This window comes from Zosterops lateralis, assembly GCF_965231275.1.
Source record: "Zosterops lateralis genome assembly, chromosome: 4".
Lineage (NCBI taxonomy): Eukaryota > Metazoa > Chordata > Aves > Passeriformes > Zosteropidae > Zosterops > Zosterops lateralis.
In genome coordinates this window covers 25237221-25251870 of record NC_139765.1, presented here as the reverse complement: position 1 = coordinate 25251870, position 14650 = coordinate 25237221, and the positions used below count along the sequence as shown (strand labels likewise).

General features: G+C 44.8%; 1 protein-coding gene across 11 annotated transcripts in view; it reads left to right on the top strand.

Annotated features, from left to right (window-relative positions):
• TCF20 (transcription factor 20) overlaps positions 1-14650 on the top strand; it is a 130908-nt gene that overhangs the window by 54167 nt on the left and 62091 nt on the right. For 2 of the 11 annotated variants that reach the window (XM_083858993.1, XM_083858995.1), the window contains exon 1: positions 414-459. The exons of 7 other annotated variants lie outside the window; for them this stretch is intronic. The gene's annotated coding sequence lies outside the window, so the exon portion shown is untranslated. Of the gene's footprint in view, positions 1-413; positions 460-10924; positions 10982-11216; positions 11257-14650 lie in introns of those variants that run through there. 2 more of the 11 variants (XM_083858997.1, XM_083858999.1) reach the window with 2 other exon arrangements.

The following is a 14650-nucleotide window of genomic DNA, read 5'->3' as shown; positions in this document are numbered from 1 at the left end:
AAAACCCCAAAACAACGACAACAAAAAAACCAACAAAAAACCCCCATAACAAAGAAGGGAGTATGATTTATTTATTTAAAAAAAAAAAAAAAAAAAAAAAAAAAAAAAAGCCATTTTCTTGGCCAGCCATTTCCTGAGTTCCCTTTGTTACTACTGCAGATATGTGTTTGAATAAGAGCCTTTTCCCCTCCCCTCTCCTATTCCTCCCAGTTCTACCCTGCAGTGAAGTCACAATCCGGCGTTTGTGGGCTCTGTGTGATGTCAGAGACTCGGTCTTGTGACTTCACCGGCGGGCTCAAACAGAAGGTGCAGACGAGGCTGAGAAGAGAAAAAAAGCCCCCTCCTCTCCTCTTCCCTCCCCCCACCCTCCACCCTCTCGGTTTATAAAACCAGTAGCTGAGATAAATCGGAAGGGGGTGGGGAGAAGCAGCAGGGAAAGCTGAGAAAGATGCCAGAAAGGTACAGTAAATGGGCTTTATCTCTCTCCCCCTCTCCCTGAAAGTTGAGAGTGGAAAATTGCCCTGCAGAGGCCAGCTCTGGCCGACCACGCGCGGCGGCGGCGGTGGCAGGCGTGTGTCTGCTCTGCGGCGCCCTGTGCGTGTCCCCCGCCCCCGCCTCGCCGCCGTGCCCGCCCGGGCTGCCCGCGCCGGCTGGGGGCTGGGGGCTGGGGGCGGGCGGGGGCCGGGGGCAGCCGGAGCCTGGCGGGGCCGGGCACGGCGAGCCGCTCGCCTCGTCCCGTTCCAAAGGCCCCAGCTGTTGGCTGCTCGCTGCAGTGCTCTCCGAGACCGCCATGAACGGGTTATGGGATTTATGCGTATGCGGGTGGGGGGTGTCCTCCCCCCCCCCCCCCCCCCCACTTTTCTTCCCTCTGTATCTCTCGTTGGTGATTTTTTTTTTTTTTTTTTAAATTTAATTTCTTTGGGTTTGGTTTTGGATGCGGTTGTTTTTATTTTTCCTTGCTCTGCAGGCTCAGAGTAGCACGGGGGTGGATGGGGAGGGGGCCTGCTATTCCCCCCTGATATGTGGGTGCATCAGGAGGGAGAAGGGCAAAGCCTCAGGGTCACATTCTCAAAGGCTGTGAGATATGATTTCTGCTTTAATAGCTTCATTGGGGGGGGGGGGTTGGGGGTTGGTGATTGTTGTTTTTTAACTGACAGCTGCACAATAGCAATGTGGGTGCACCAGCAAAGAGCAACCTAAAAAATATTTTTTTAAAAAGGGAGGAGGAAAACGGGGGAGGGGGGGGAGGGGGAAGTGGGGGGTTAGCTGCTTGCCCCTCCCTTATTTGGTATTTTTTTTTCCGTGTCACATTTACTGTTCACTTGAGATTTTGGACAAAGATGGGGGCAAGTGGGTGGGCTGCTTTGAGTTTTGTGATATAATATGACTGGAGCAAGAGAGTAAAGCGCAGACAATTAAGGATCAGCACAAGGGCTTTGCTCATTCAGTCTGTTGAGGAAGCCGTCATTTTTTGTTAGTGTGTGTCTGGAGGAGGAAGGATAGTGACAGTGGAAGGATGCCTGACGTTCTGGTGTATTTGTACTTGCTAAATGCCTGCTCCAGGAAAGGAGGGCTTCAAAATAAAGGGATGAGTGAAAGGGGGTCTTTCTGAATTTGCCCTTTGGTGAAGCCACTTCGGACTGGATTCTTGCTGCTGGGAATGTGATGTTTTGTTGCCACCATGAAAAGGGAGGGCTGAGAAACGAAAAGGGCAGATGTCAGGCAGGCTCCTTGCTGCCACCGCTCTGCCGACACATCTCACCCCGATGACCGGTGGTTTCTCTGCTGCTCTGGCTTATGAGGCTCCTGTGAGAAGCACCACGTCCCGACTGTCTGCAGGGCCGGGCTTCTTTCCACTCCTGGGTCACTTGGGTCCTGCTGCTGCACTTCACTCCTAAAGACCCAGAGCACCTCCTGCTTTTGTAGTTATTTATTTCTTTATTTCAACTACTGGACCCTGGCTGTCCTCTGCCAATATGTTTCAAGGCTGATGAATAGCACCCCCTGCAGTTATAGAACTGATCTTTTGTAGCACAGATGTGTAATTAATTGTGGAGCACTTTTGCAGTCTGAACAGGCAAGCGGATTCTTGGAAGACACCCATGCACTGACTGCCACCTGCTTCTCAGAGCCCAAGCTCAAGCACAGCCCTTGGGGAAGGGACCTCTTGGCCCACAGCTTGAGAGCCTCTGTCGTACTGGAGTGATGTGAAACAGGATTCAAATCCAGGTCTTCGGTGTAAAAACCAAAAAAGAGACAAACAAACCAACCCAAAGCACTGCTGCACCACAGGACTCCTCTCCTCTGCCTCTGTTCCAGTATGAAAGAACTTTAGGCATTTTTGCATCTCTCTTCCATCACAATGGTGATGTTTAGGGATTTTTTTCTCTCAGAGGGGAAGTAAGGATTTGTAAGTTTGTAAGAAGATAAATCGTTGTCTGTGCAGAATACTGTCTGTTGGCTTGAGTCACTACCTAGCTTGCCTGGGAAGTGAAACTTAGAATCACCCCACAGGCCACTTGGGGGATTAAGTCAAAAGGACCATTGAGGGTCCTCCTTTGGACCTCTGGCCCTGGGGTCGGGGGTGACCAAGTGGGACTGGACACTGTGTGAGAGTCTGGAAGGTGGGGGGTGATGAGTAAATGCACCCTGCAAAACTGACGGCAGAGGACACTGGGGATGTGATTTAGCTAAGATTAGATACAGAAGAGATTTTAAGCCTCATTATTTTGTCTGGGTACAGCAGGATTGTCCCCTATAGGGCTTTCCTCAGTTCTTTATCTACACCTGCTTTTAAAAGAGCAGAAAACAGTGGAGAAAAGCCTTTCCTTTGATTTTTTTTCAGCTGGGGACATCCGTCACCCAGGACTGAAACCGTAGTTCAGGTTGGGAGGAGATGTGCATCACTTCAGCCCCATACTAGGATATGAAAGGATATCTCTTTCCTAAGCAAAGTAGAAAGTCCCCAGGTGTCTTCTCTCAGGCTCAGAGACTTCAGTGGGAGAAGGAAGCAGGATCCAGCTGGGTAAGAGACCTCATCAAGAGGATAAAAGCATTTAGGGTAAAGGACAGTCTGTCTCTCTGAGTAGGGGAAGTAATCAGTGAGGATGTACAAGAGTCTCTCAAAAAGCCCTAGGCAGGCAATGTGTATCAGAAAAGAATTTCCAGACAGTGGTGAAGGGGAACGAGCTGAAAGTGTTAATTAGTTCCACCGACGCCCCGCCTCCCCCGCCCACTTCTGTTAAGATACTCCCTTTCTTGCAACCACAACTGTGTCTTTCTTTTCTAGGTGATTTTTGAGTTTTTTAAAAACTTGTTTCCCAATGAAAAGGACTGTTAAGGAAACCCCCTACTTATCACCTGAGGCTAGCTGCTGACTTACTGTTTCTCAAGATGAGATAATGCTAGCTGATTATAAATAGGGTAACTATCCTTTTTCATCAATATTAGCAGTAAGCCTTGATCTTTAGCCTGTGGAATGAATCACACTGTAAGGGTCGTTACTTTTGGAGAAGAGCAGTAATTTCTTTTCTCACATTATGCTTCCTGCTTTGAAGAGGCTTGGCCCTGATGAGGGGATCCTTGAACTGGGGGTGAGTACCCCAGGGAATGTGAAATTTCACCCTGGTGAAATGCTTTCTCTCCACGAATGTAACTAGTGTGCCATCATTAAACCTGGTTCAGCCAGGCTTGTCAGGGGATGACCTTGAGTACTGCAGCCCCCCCTTCCCTCCCTCGCCCAATGCCGCTGCTTCTCACTGAAAATGTCAGCGTTGGGATAGCTTATTTTCTTATTTGGAAGGTTGGGCTATTTCCTAAACTTGCATAAAACCAGTGGAGACTTACTGAGTTGGTAGGTTGACATGAACTTGCTTGCTGAGGTATCCCTTCTTGCTTCTGCTATTCTAAGAAATGCTGACCTTATTTTCAGAGCCCTAATGGAACTGACAGTATTTTGTTTAGGACTAATTACTCACAGCACATTTACAGAAATTAAACGGGAGACCTTCAGTCCTAATCATCTCTCAGGAAAAATGGGAGTGCTTGCAGGATACCCATCTGCAAAAGATAATCATTTCAGGAGGAATGATGATAGCCATGGTAAGCAGAGGTTTTGTTAGTTTGAACCTGAACTTAAGTAGGCAACTGGAAGAATCCCTCAAATCTTGAAACAAAGCCAAGTTACTTAAGATTTTACTACATGACTTGGACTCTCTATAGATAGATTTGTCCAGCCTTTAAAAATTAAAGACGGATTTTCTTAACTGAGGACAGTTGTGTCTTTATGTCTATTACCTAATAGCTTTTAAAGCATTTTCATCACTTGGGTTAGGTAATGTGAATGAAAATATGCTACTTTCCCCCATCCCCAGATGTGTCAGTAGTGTTTATAAATAGTGGAATATGTTGCATTCAAAGTTGAAAGTTCTGTCTGTTTTCATGTGCTCTATCCTGATTTGGATTTGAGCACAACTTTAAAGTAATGCAGGGCACTAAAATAAGACATTAATATCTTTTGAAATGTAGAATTAGAGTGTTTGAGCATTGAATAAACTTTAATGAATCTTGAGGTACAAAGTAATTAAAATGGTTGTGTTTGAAGTAGGTTTTTTTTCTCCTCATGTTTTGTTAGCAAGAGGAGATATATAAGTAAACTGTGGTGGAACTTTAAAAATATTTTCAATAAACCAATCTCTCAGATTGGAATCAGGACCAAAGAACATCACTATATATAACAAGAAAAAAAAAAAAAAAAAGGCACAGAAGTTTATTTCTATGACAAGAAGTTAATGAGATTTCATGCAATGTCTATCTTTAGTGGACCCTTAGGTTTGTACTACCCAAGATAAGTTCAGACTTCTTACCAGATGAATATAGAAGACTCTCTTGGTTTGGTCCAGTCTGATGCTTTCTGCATTGGCCCCTTGCTTCTGCAAGCTCTTATGTGCTGTTTCATGAGCCTGGAATTCTGCAGCATTGTAGCAGCAAGGTGACTGGAAAAACTAAAGCTTTTCCTTCAGGGACTTATTTTTTTCTCTCCTGTTGAGAGAAAAAAAGCTGAGATTCAACAGCTATTGCATACATTAGGGAGGAAGCCAATAGGGAGCAAAGTAAGAATCAAAACCTTAGTTGCTTCTAAAATTTGGAACTATATGTCATGGGGATTTGAGCTTGTTAAGCCCAGAAATTCCCACTTGCCTGTAGGCAGAAAAAGCCACCCCAGCAAATGAAACCTCTGTAGAGGGCTAGCAGAAGTAAGAGAGAGAAAAAATCTCTTTCTGTAAAACGTGTTCAGGCAATGCAGAGTTGGTTTTATGTAAGATCATTTAAAAAGACAAGTTCTAATATTTGAATTTCTACTTTTATTTAGATATGCTTAGCAATTCAGATAATGAAGATTTATTGATGGTTTTTCCTGCCTTGTTGGAGACAGTCTTGCTGGAGAATCATATTTGTATGGCTTTCTATTTTAATTTCCACCTTTATGACTCTGGGCATCTGCATGGAAATGTGATTGGCTTTTCCTCAGAAGTTCAGCTTCTGTTGTTTCTTGCTTTTTTTGCTGGAGCTAGATTCTTTTGTCTGCAGCATCACAATGACTTTCACAGCAACTAATTCTATTCTGCCAGAAACAGCTTTTTGGCAGGAAGCAAAAGGAAGAAGCAGAAGAAGCAGAGGAGGTCTTAAGGTACAAAGATCTTATTTTCATGAATCAGCTCTTTGTAATGGGAAGATGAAAAGGCAGAAGTGTTGCAGGGTTTTCTTTTTTTCTCTTGCTATGATTCACGCTACCTACCTCCAGCTGCTTTATCATTTTTCCTTCCTTTGAGATGCTCCCAAGTCTTTCAATCCATTTGTTGCTCTGTTGCAGGAAGGGGCTGTAGGACTAACTCTATGGCTTATGAAGACACTCCCAGTGTCTGGAGGAAAGCAGCTTCCAAATGATGCACCCAAGACATGACTATCAGTATGCTGAAAATCTGTGCTTGTCCAAAATATTTTCCAGCAAGTACAGATCCTTTGGTAGACTTAAGGGGAAAAGTTAAATATCAGTGAATTAATTAGAGGAGAGCCCTCCCTGTCTTTGCTGCAGTTCCTTGGGAGACACCTGATACTGCTTCTCCCTTTTATAGGGTCAGATGTAACACTTTTTATCTGAAGTTAAGTGTAAAAGAAATAGGAGGAAGGTATGGGAAATCCTGGGACTAGGTAGGAAGAGAGGTAGGAAATGTTAATGAATGTAGCTGTGCTGATGTCTTTCTTGGAGAAAGAGAAACAGGTGAGCTGCCCTTGCTTTACAGTTGCTTAAAGATGTAGCTGTCCCACTGTGAATATAAGTTTCAGTCCCCGGTTGCATGACCCGTAGGTGCCCAATCTTGCTGTCACGTTTTGTATTCTATCTTCAAAGTAGTCACTAATGCCCATTCCCATAGCATCTAAGAGCCTCTAGATGAAAACTGTGAAAGTGCCTGTGCATGACATGAAATTGTGTAACAGAAGAAAAGATTAGGGTAAGGGTAATACTTTGAGGGGACGGGTGCCATGTCTGTGAGAAATCTGCGTGCCTGACTCAGCAGAGGCTTTACCTTCCTAGTGCTGCATCAGCAAGTTGGTGTTTTTTTTTTGTTTTGTTTTGTTTTGTTTTTTTTTTTTTTTGTTTGTTTTGTTTTGTTTTGTTTGTTTGTTTGTTTTTTGTTTTTGTTTGTTTGTTTGTTTGTTTTGTTTTGTAAGAAGAAATTTCTCAGGAGACCCCACTGGCTGCATTCAGAAATCACTACCAAACACTGGGGTGCTCAGAGCCTTTCCAGCATATGTAGCCCGTGAACTTGTTCTCAGTCCCCCATCCTGCATCAGTTACTGTCCTCCTCCCAGATGGAGGGAGCTCAGGCAGTGTGTGAAGATGAGAGGTGGTTTAGGTCAGGAATGGTGTCATCCTTCTGTTCCCCCTCCAAGCTGCTAATGTGTGCTTCTGGACGGCCACACAAACTGAGTAATTACTGAATTACAGCGAGATCAGAAGTGGTGACCTCAAAGACAGAAGGAGACTCTCCATCTCCATTTGTCAGTCCTCTTGGGGTCAGAAGGACAATTTTTCGCCAGGATCTGTAAGAGAGGGGAAAGGGAAGTGCAAGGTAAGCCTTATGTTGAGGCATAACAGGGAAAAACATTTGCTTTACCCATTGCAGAGTTCATGTGCAGTAAGATGCTTGCATGTGTGTAATGACAGCAGCACTGGTGGGAGCAGTAGCATTAACCCAGACAGCTACTCAGGGGACTTTATTTTGCTCAGAATCTCCCATCCATCACAGAGGAGAGTGCCAAGTCTTGACACCATTTTCCTGCCTTATTTGTGCCTCTATCCTCAAAAGCATTTTGATTAGGAGATGGCAGGGAGGAAATGGGTAGGATTTGGAAAGTTTCTGTTGTGGTAATACCATAGTGGCTCTGCAATTATGACCAAGCTGTTTTTCTTGCACTAAAAGCAGAGACTTCAGTCTTTCTTACGACTGTGGTGTAGCACATCTGCTGAATTTATAGCACTTACTCTTGGATAATTGAATGTATTTGCTGGAAATTTACATTCAAACCTGTTTAGTTTGTTGGGTTGATTGTAAAATTGATCCTTTAAGGTTTTAGGGTTTTTTTGTTTGTAACCATTTTTTGCCTTAAATCCCTGGGTTGTTTTTTTCTTTTCAGAATCGAAAGGTGAGAGTGTATAGATGCAACTGAGGACTTTAGCCTGAAGTAGAAAGGCTTGCATGGGTGTTAGATTCCCATCCTGACTGTATGTGTGGGATTGTAGCCCTGGTAGCATGATGGGGTTACTTTCTTCATTAGTCCTAGTAATGTTGTGGGTTTTTTTTTTTTTTTTTTTTTTTTTTTTTTTTTTTTTTTTTTTTTTTTTGCATAACTGACAGTGATCAGGTAGGTAGATGTCACTGAATGGCCAAGTCAGAAGGTTGAATTGTTTTCTTCTGGAAAGAAATGAAATGTTCAGTGGCAAAGGAAAACTTGGCAATGTGAACAAGGTGTACTAATGACAGTGGTTTTTCATCTGAAGTCTGCAGACAGCCAAAAATTAGTTTCTGAGAGAATTAAATTATGCATTAAGCTCAGTGGGGTTGTACGTTGAAGCCTGATATATCACTTGGGAGAGCTGCAAAGGATATGGTGTCTCTACTTGTGTGATATTTAACTAATAGAGTTTTAATAACTTTGTTTACATTTTGCACTTATATTGACCCTGTGTATTACCAGTGATGCCTACTGTAATGCAACAGCTGACGATGGTGTGACAATTGCCTGTATTTATAGCATGAGCTCTTTTAAAACTTCAGGTCATCCTTCAAAATCATATAGTTTTCAAGCTTTTAAATATTTTAAAAAGCAACTCCTGTTGTATTTCCCTTGTAACACCTATAAAGTAGTCATAATGGAGATGGGAAATGCTGCTCTGCAGCAGATTAGAGATCCAGATACTTAACTCTGTGAATTCACTTATTTTTGGTCCTTTGAGAAATGTATGACTTGGGTATGATTACTGTCCTTGTATTTTTACATGCATTTTTGAGCATTTTACAAAACTTCTGCTATTTATGCTGTAACTTCATTTTAGACATTATGTAAAAAATACCTTGATATAACAAGCTTATCTAGATAAGCCATGCTCTCATATATTTATATTATATATACCAAAAGTTTTACCTTAAAGTAAGTTTAAGTTTAGCTTAAGTTAGAATGCTCTAAGCACTCCTACCTTATAAATCTACATAAAGGATTGACCTCAGTAAAGGATTGATGATTCACTTCAAAATCAGAAAACAGATAATGGAAAACCAAATTACAAAAAACTTACCAAGTTCCCCCACCCCCTTACAACTTTTATCACAGTCCTGGATCCCCAGTGGGAATGCTGCTCTTACCAAGCTCTTAGCATGCCTTGGCAGTCAACAAGATTAAGGGTGTTTCTGACAAGAGCAACCTCATGGTTAGTCATGGTGCATCTGCTGTTGGAGCCTCTTCTCCAGGTGAAGGAAGTGATGACCTCCACCTTCTGTGAGCAAAGCACCGTGCCTGAAATAGCCCCTGTGAATGGGCTGCCAGTGCAGAGGAAAGCAGGGTGTACTGTACCACAAGAGCAGGCAATAAGGCAGCACCTGTGTGCTCCAGCTGTGATTTCCAGGGAGCTGATGTGGAGTGCATCGCAGTATTCTCCTCTGAAGGAGATAAGGCATAGATCACAGCAGTAGACTTGTCTCAGAAAGGAGCTAGTGCCTCTCAAGGCCCAGGAGGGGCAGGCAAGTCTGTCCTGGGTGCTCCAGGTGCACGATTACCTGACCAGCAGCTGGGGACTCCCTAAAACCCACAAATTGTTAACTTGAAAGACAAATGGTAGAAGCACATGTAATTGTTGTCTGCTCTGGTTGTTTTCCCCAGACTACTGGCATCATTTTAGGTTTATCTAGATGGAATTTTAGCCAGCCTCCAAATTATTTTTGACATGGTATGAGATGTGGTTTGTATTTATTTTTTATAAAAAGCAAGTCTCCTGTGGAAGGAGCCATTAGTGAAGTTGTCAACTTGCTGTGCCTACAACACAGTCCTTCTCAGCAGTTCATTGCCTTTTGGATGAGCTCTGAGCAGAGGCCTTTTCTTGGAATACAGCTTGCTGAGGATCTGGGAAACAAAGCTTGAGAAACAGGGCGGTTATTGAAAGTGTCATATCTGCTCAGTAAAGTCCCTGGCAAAGCAAGTTTCAAATGATGCTTGAGCTTTCTCTGCCCAGCACGTAAGAGCTTTGCAGACTGCCAGTCCTGCTGTGTTTTCACGTGAAATGTTCTGAGTGGCAGATGGAGGAAACTGTAATGTCATATAGAGCTTCCTTTGCTGCCATACAGGCTTAAATGAAGGAGGTGACGATTTGACAGGCACTGCATCCTTGCTCTACAGCTGCCCCATCCACCGGTCTCCTTGCCCCTCGCTCTCAAACCCAGAAACCAGTGAATAATCTGAAAAAAGCTTAAGTGTCTTTCCACCACAGAAGCGCAGCTTGACACACCAGACTCAAATGCGAGGCCGGCGGGGACTCGGAGGGCTGGCAGTGCCCATTCCGATGTCCGAGCGGGTGTGGGGCGGCGGTGCCCGGGCGGGCGGGCCGCGGGGCAGGGGAGCCCGGGCACCGCCGCCTCCATGTTGTTTCCTGCCATCCCCGCGGCTCCGGGCTCGCCCAGCCCCGGCGTACGGCCCGATTGCCGCCTCGAGGGCTCCGGGCCGGTGGAGGGGGGTCCCGGCCCCATCAGGGTTCGGCCACCGCTGTCCGCGCCGTGCCGGGCCGGGAGGCCGGGCGGAGACGAGTGAGCAAACGGAGCAAAGGCTGGTTCTTAAAATGACTTGGGGGAGGGGGGCGGAGAGGGGCGGTATGGATTTGAGAGGAGAGGGGAGGGGGGCGGAGCCCCGGGCGGGTGTCCCGGTGCCCTCCGCAGGCGCGGGGAGTGTGGCACGCGCGGCGGGCGCGCCTCGCCCACGTGCTCCGAGCGCGCAGGACGGCGCGGGGGGGGCGGCGCGCGGCTCCTTTAGGCAGGCGCACATCGCACCCCCCCGCCCCCCGCGCGCGCGGAGGCGCGTCCCTGCCGGCGGGGGCGCGCGCGCAGGCGCCGTCTGCCCTCCTCCCCGTCCCCCGCCCGCCCGGCCCGGACTCGCCGCCTCGCGCCGCCGTTCCCGCTGGCGCGCGCGCTGGCTCCGCCGCCGCCCGCCGCCATTGGCTGCCCGGGGTCAGGTGACCCGGTGTTATTTCCTCTGTGTGTGTGTGTGTGTGTGTGTGTGTGTGAGGTGTGAGCCAGGGGAGGAGAATGGAGCCGCACTTTCCCGCGTCCTCGCCTGTCCTCCCGCCCCGCCGCCCCGGCTGCTGAGCCGCCCCCGCCCCGCCCGCCCCGCCCGCTGCGGCGGAGGGCGCCGGGCACGGCGGCGGGGGTGGTCTCAGGTAAGGGGCGGCCGCGCTCGCCCGGGCCGTGTCGCTGTGTGTGGGGAGGCCTGGCGAGGAAAGCCGAGGTCGCCTGGGCGTGTGGGAGGGGACGCGAGGGTCTCATCCGTGAGTTGGAGGGCGAGCTCTGCGTAGGAGGGGAGCTTGGGAAAGGGCTCCTGCGTAGTTTAACCTTCTCCTTCCCCATCCCCCTTTTTTGGGAGTGCGCGTGTGTTTGGGTCTTTTTTAAAGAAAGAAATGTTTGTTTACAAACGAAGAGGCTCTCGTGCTGCCTGGTGAGGTGCCTACCTGTTCTTCTGTCCCGGAAGTATCGCCAAGTTTTTGCGGGGATTGGTGTTTTCGCTGAAGAGATAAACGATTAAAACTGTTGGACAAAATGGATGCACAGTGCTCAGATTGTAGTAGGTGGACAGGCTACAGGTGTTGGCAGTGCTTGAGGTTTGTAGTGTCTGCTTTTTGAGGCTCGCGGTAGCCGTTGCTTATCTGCAGATAATCAGGATATAATGTGTTTGGGCTGCTGTGAGGATCAGCTTGTCTTTGTTAACGGTGCTTACTTGCTGGAAGTTGTGTTTAGGGCTGTAGTGGGAAGTTATTTTTCCTACCCTGAGGGGAGGAATAAGAGACACTTATGTAACGTAAGTGTTTTAACCTATGTATTAGAGCTGCCTAATGGTACTGGAGTTCTGTTATTAACTTGGAAATAACACATCTGTGTGTGCATCAACAAGTGGCTCTCTCTGTGGGTAGATTCGGCTCCACCAGAATCCTTTATTTCTTGTATACTGTCTTTTCATTCGTTAAAAGGGCAGTTTGATTAAATTGCATCATTGTTTTCTGTACCATTCCATTTTCTTTAAATCCTCCTTTGAAAACAAAAGAAAAATACGAGGTACACCTGTGAGGGGATTGAGTTTCAGAGCTTTCTGTGTTTAGGTTAGCATTTTGAGAGCTCTTAATGTCTGTGTCACTTGTTGCCATCTGTTGCTGCATGCATGGGTAATTCTTTGGAGAGTATGATTTTTAGTCTGCTTCCTGCCCAATAGATGTGCATGGAGCAGTTGGATCGCTTCTACTCAGATTTTATAGAACAATAAGTGACTGGGTGATGGAGATGCAGCAGCTTCTGGGTTAGGTTTGTAGCACATTGGCTGAACTCAATTCAAAAAGAGCTGGTTTTTTAATACGTTTTCTAGATTTTTTTTTTTTTGTCAGATAAATTTTGGTGGGTGGTTGTTTTTTTTTTAGGTTTATTGATGGGTATTATGGGTAACCAAGTGCATTTGGTTAAGTGTATGTGATAAATAATTTTTAGTGTTGTTATTTGAGTTTTCATTTGGCTGAAGTGTTTTTTGTTTGGTTTTTGGTGGTTTATTTTTCCTTTAAATCCACATATTTAAATAGGGTTCCATGTTAGTTCACTTTAAGTTGTTTGAATCTGTATTATTTGATCTTAGTATTAAGTTCCATTGACATTCAAAAAGGCAGCTGCATTAGTATACTGCACAGAGAATTGCTATTAAAGAAAGTAAAAATATTTTTTTGCTTACTCATCTGTCTCTTAAACTTTGTTAATGCTACAAGGGGAGGAGGACAGTCATTCCTCATTTCTATAAATTGCTGGTACATGAAATATATATTCTGGTTAAATTAACAACCAAGTTATTATGTCATTTGAGTGAAAGTGCGACAAGTATCTTTTATAAAAAATACTGCTTTCTTATTGTACTCTTCTAAATCTCATAGTTTTGGGAGAGCTTCTGGGCTTTGTATTGTTAGGTTTAAATATCTAGGGGTCAGTTCTTGGGCTTTTTTGCCGGTTTGGTATTCTTCAGACTACTTAGCTTCAAGTCTGTTAGTGTTTCTAGTAGAATTGTGTGTTTTGGCACAATTTGTGTTTTGACCTATAAATCAGTTTTCAGAGGTTTCGGGGTTGATGAAATGTGGATTTTTGCTGAAACACATACTGTCATATACCTTTGTGGCCTGGGGCAGGTTAATCATGGCTCCCTATATGAAAGCTGTAGGAGCAGCTTCATTGTTAGTGACTTTGATAGGAGATCAGGAATTTTGGTTTTGTTGTTGTTCCTTTTCTTTGTTACTAATGCTTCATAAAAATAGCCTGAAGTGAATTTTTGTTAAAGGAGTAAATCTGGTTCTATAATGCATAAATAAGAAGCGAAGGTTATTTAAATGAAAGAGCATTTATTTGTGTAAAGTTGTAAAGGAGGCCTCTTTTTATTATCAGAAGAAGCTTCCTTAATCTTCAGCTGAAAAAAGAGACTATTGCTAACCTGTTTGCTACATTATAAAGGATACTTAGAGTGTAAGTAAAAACATTCTTAATGGTTCTGTCTATGACTGGTACGTGTATGAAGTTTGTAGGACAAAAAGTGAAATGCGTAGGATTTGGGGATTTTTTCCCTCTCCCACTTCCTGTTGTGGAAATGTGTGCAAAGACAACCGTTTGGGCTCTTAGGACACTGTTAAAAGCAGTATCATTGCATACCCTCTTTCACCTTCTTTAGGTCAGGTTTAACTAAAACACCAGTGAGGCACAGGAGAACGGCAGTAACGCTGCTTTTGGAGGGGTTCCTTCGGAAGAGTTGCAGTGCACATGTCCTGTTGCTGTTCTGCCACCTTGGCGTGTTGCTGTCTGGAGTGAGGGCATAACATGTCACACACCTGAGTAGTTTCATGCTGCTTTCTTGGCTTCTCTCTAATTTGGGATAGAAGTATTGAAGAGTTTATAGCTGGCTTATGCATAACTTGCCTTTTGACACAGGGCAGGCCAGATCTCCATTTGGGTGGGATAGCTTTTTAACTAAAGCATGTGTTTATTTTTTCATACCTTGTTCAGTTATGTTTTATACTTCTGAAAGGTATTACAGTCATGTTTTGGGAACCAGAGTTCTTATAAGTTACAGAGATTTAGTGACGTTTTTTGACAGTGCTGGCTTCTCAGGCTTTAGGGTGTACCTTAACTGGCTGTGTGAGAATTTGTGTTACTAAATCCCATGGTTGGCCTCTGAAATGGGAAAGATTATGGATAGCAGTTTCTGAAGAGCCAACTAGGTGATTTGTTGGTGGAGACTGGACTGAGACCAACCGACTCTTCCCATTCAAGAAATTAAAACAGCAATTTGATAGCAAAATAATGTTTTTTATTGTCTGCTTTTGGTGAGATCCCTTTCAAAATAATCTCTTAATTTCTGGTTTAGCTTTTGGACTTCCAAAAATCAAGGCAGTCTTAAGTGTTTCGACCCACTTCTAATAGTGTTGATATGCTGCATAGAATTTTCTTTATTGTAGAAAAGCATTTAGTGTTACTGATAGAGAACAGAAACGTAATGTAAGCAGAGGTGTGTGCTTCTCTATTCCTTTCCTGGGAATAGCCTCTCTGTAGTGAGGTCTGATGTTCAAATCTGTTCCTATCAAACTTTTCATACCTACTTAAAAAAAAAAAAAAAAAGGTAGTTCAGTTATTCTTATGACCCAGGTTGTGTTCCTGGCAGTTCTTGACTAGATTTCAGTCTTGACTGGACTGGAAAAATGGAAGATGTCTTACAGCCATGTACAGCACTGCTGGTATATCTTTGTCAGACTGATGTCTGGCCACACCACTCCTTGATTGCTTCAGCTGAGCTTTTCCACTGCTGCTTAACGCTAAGA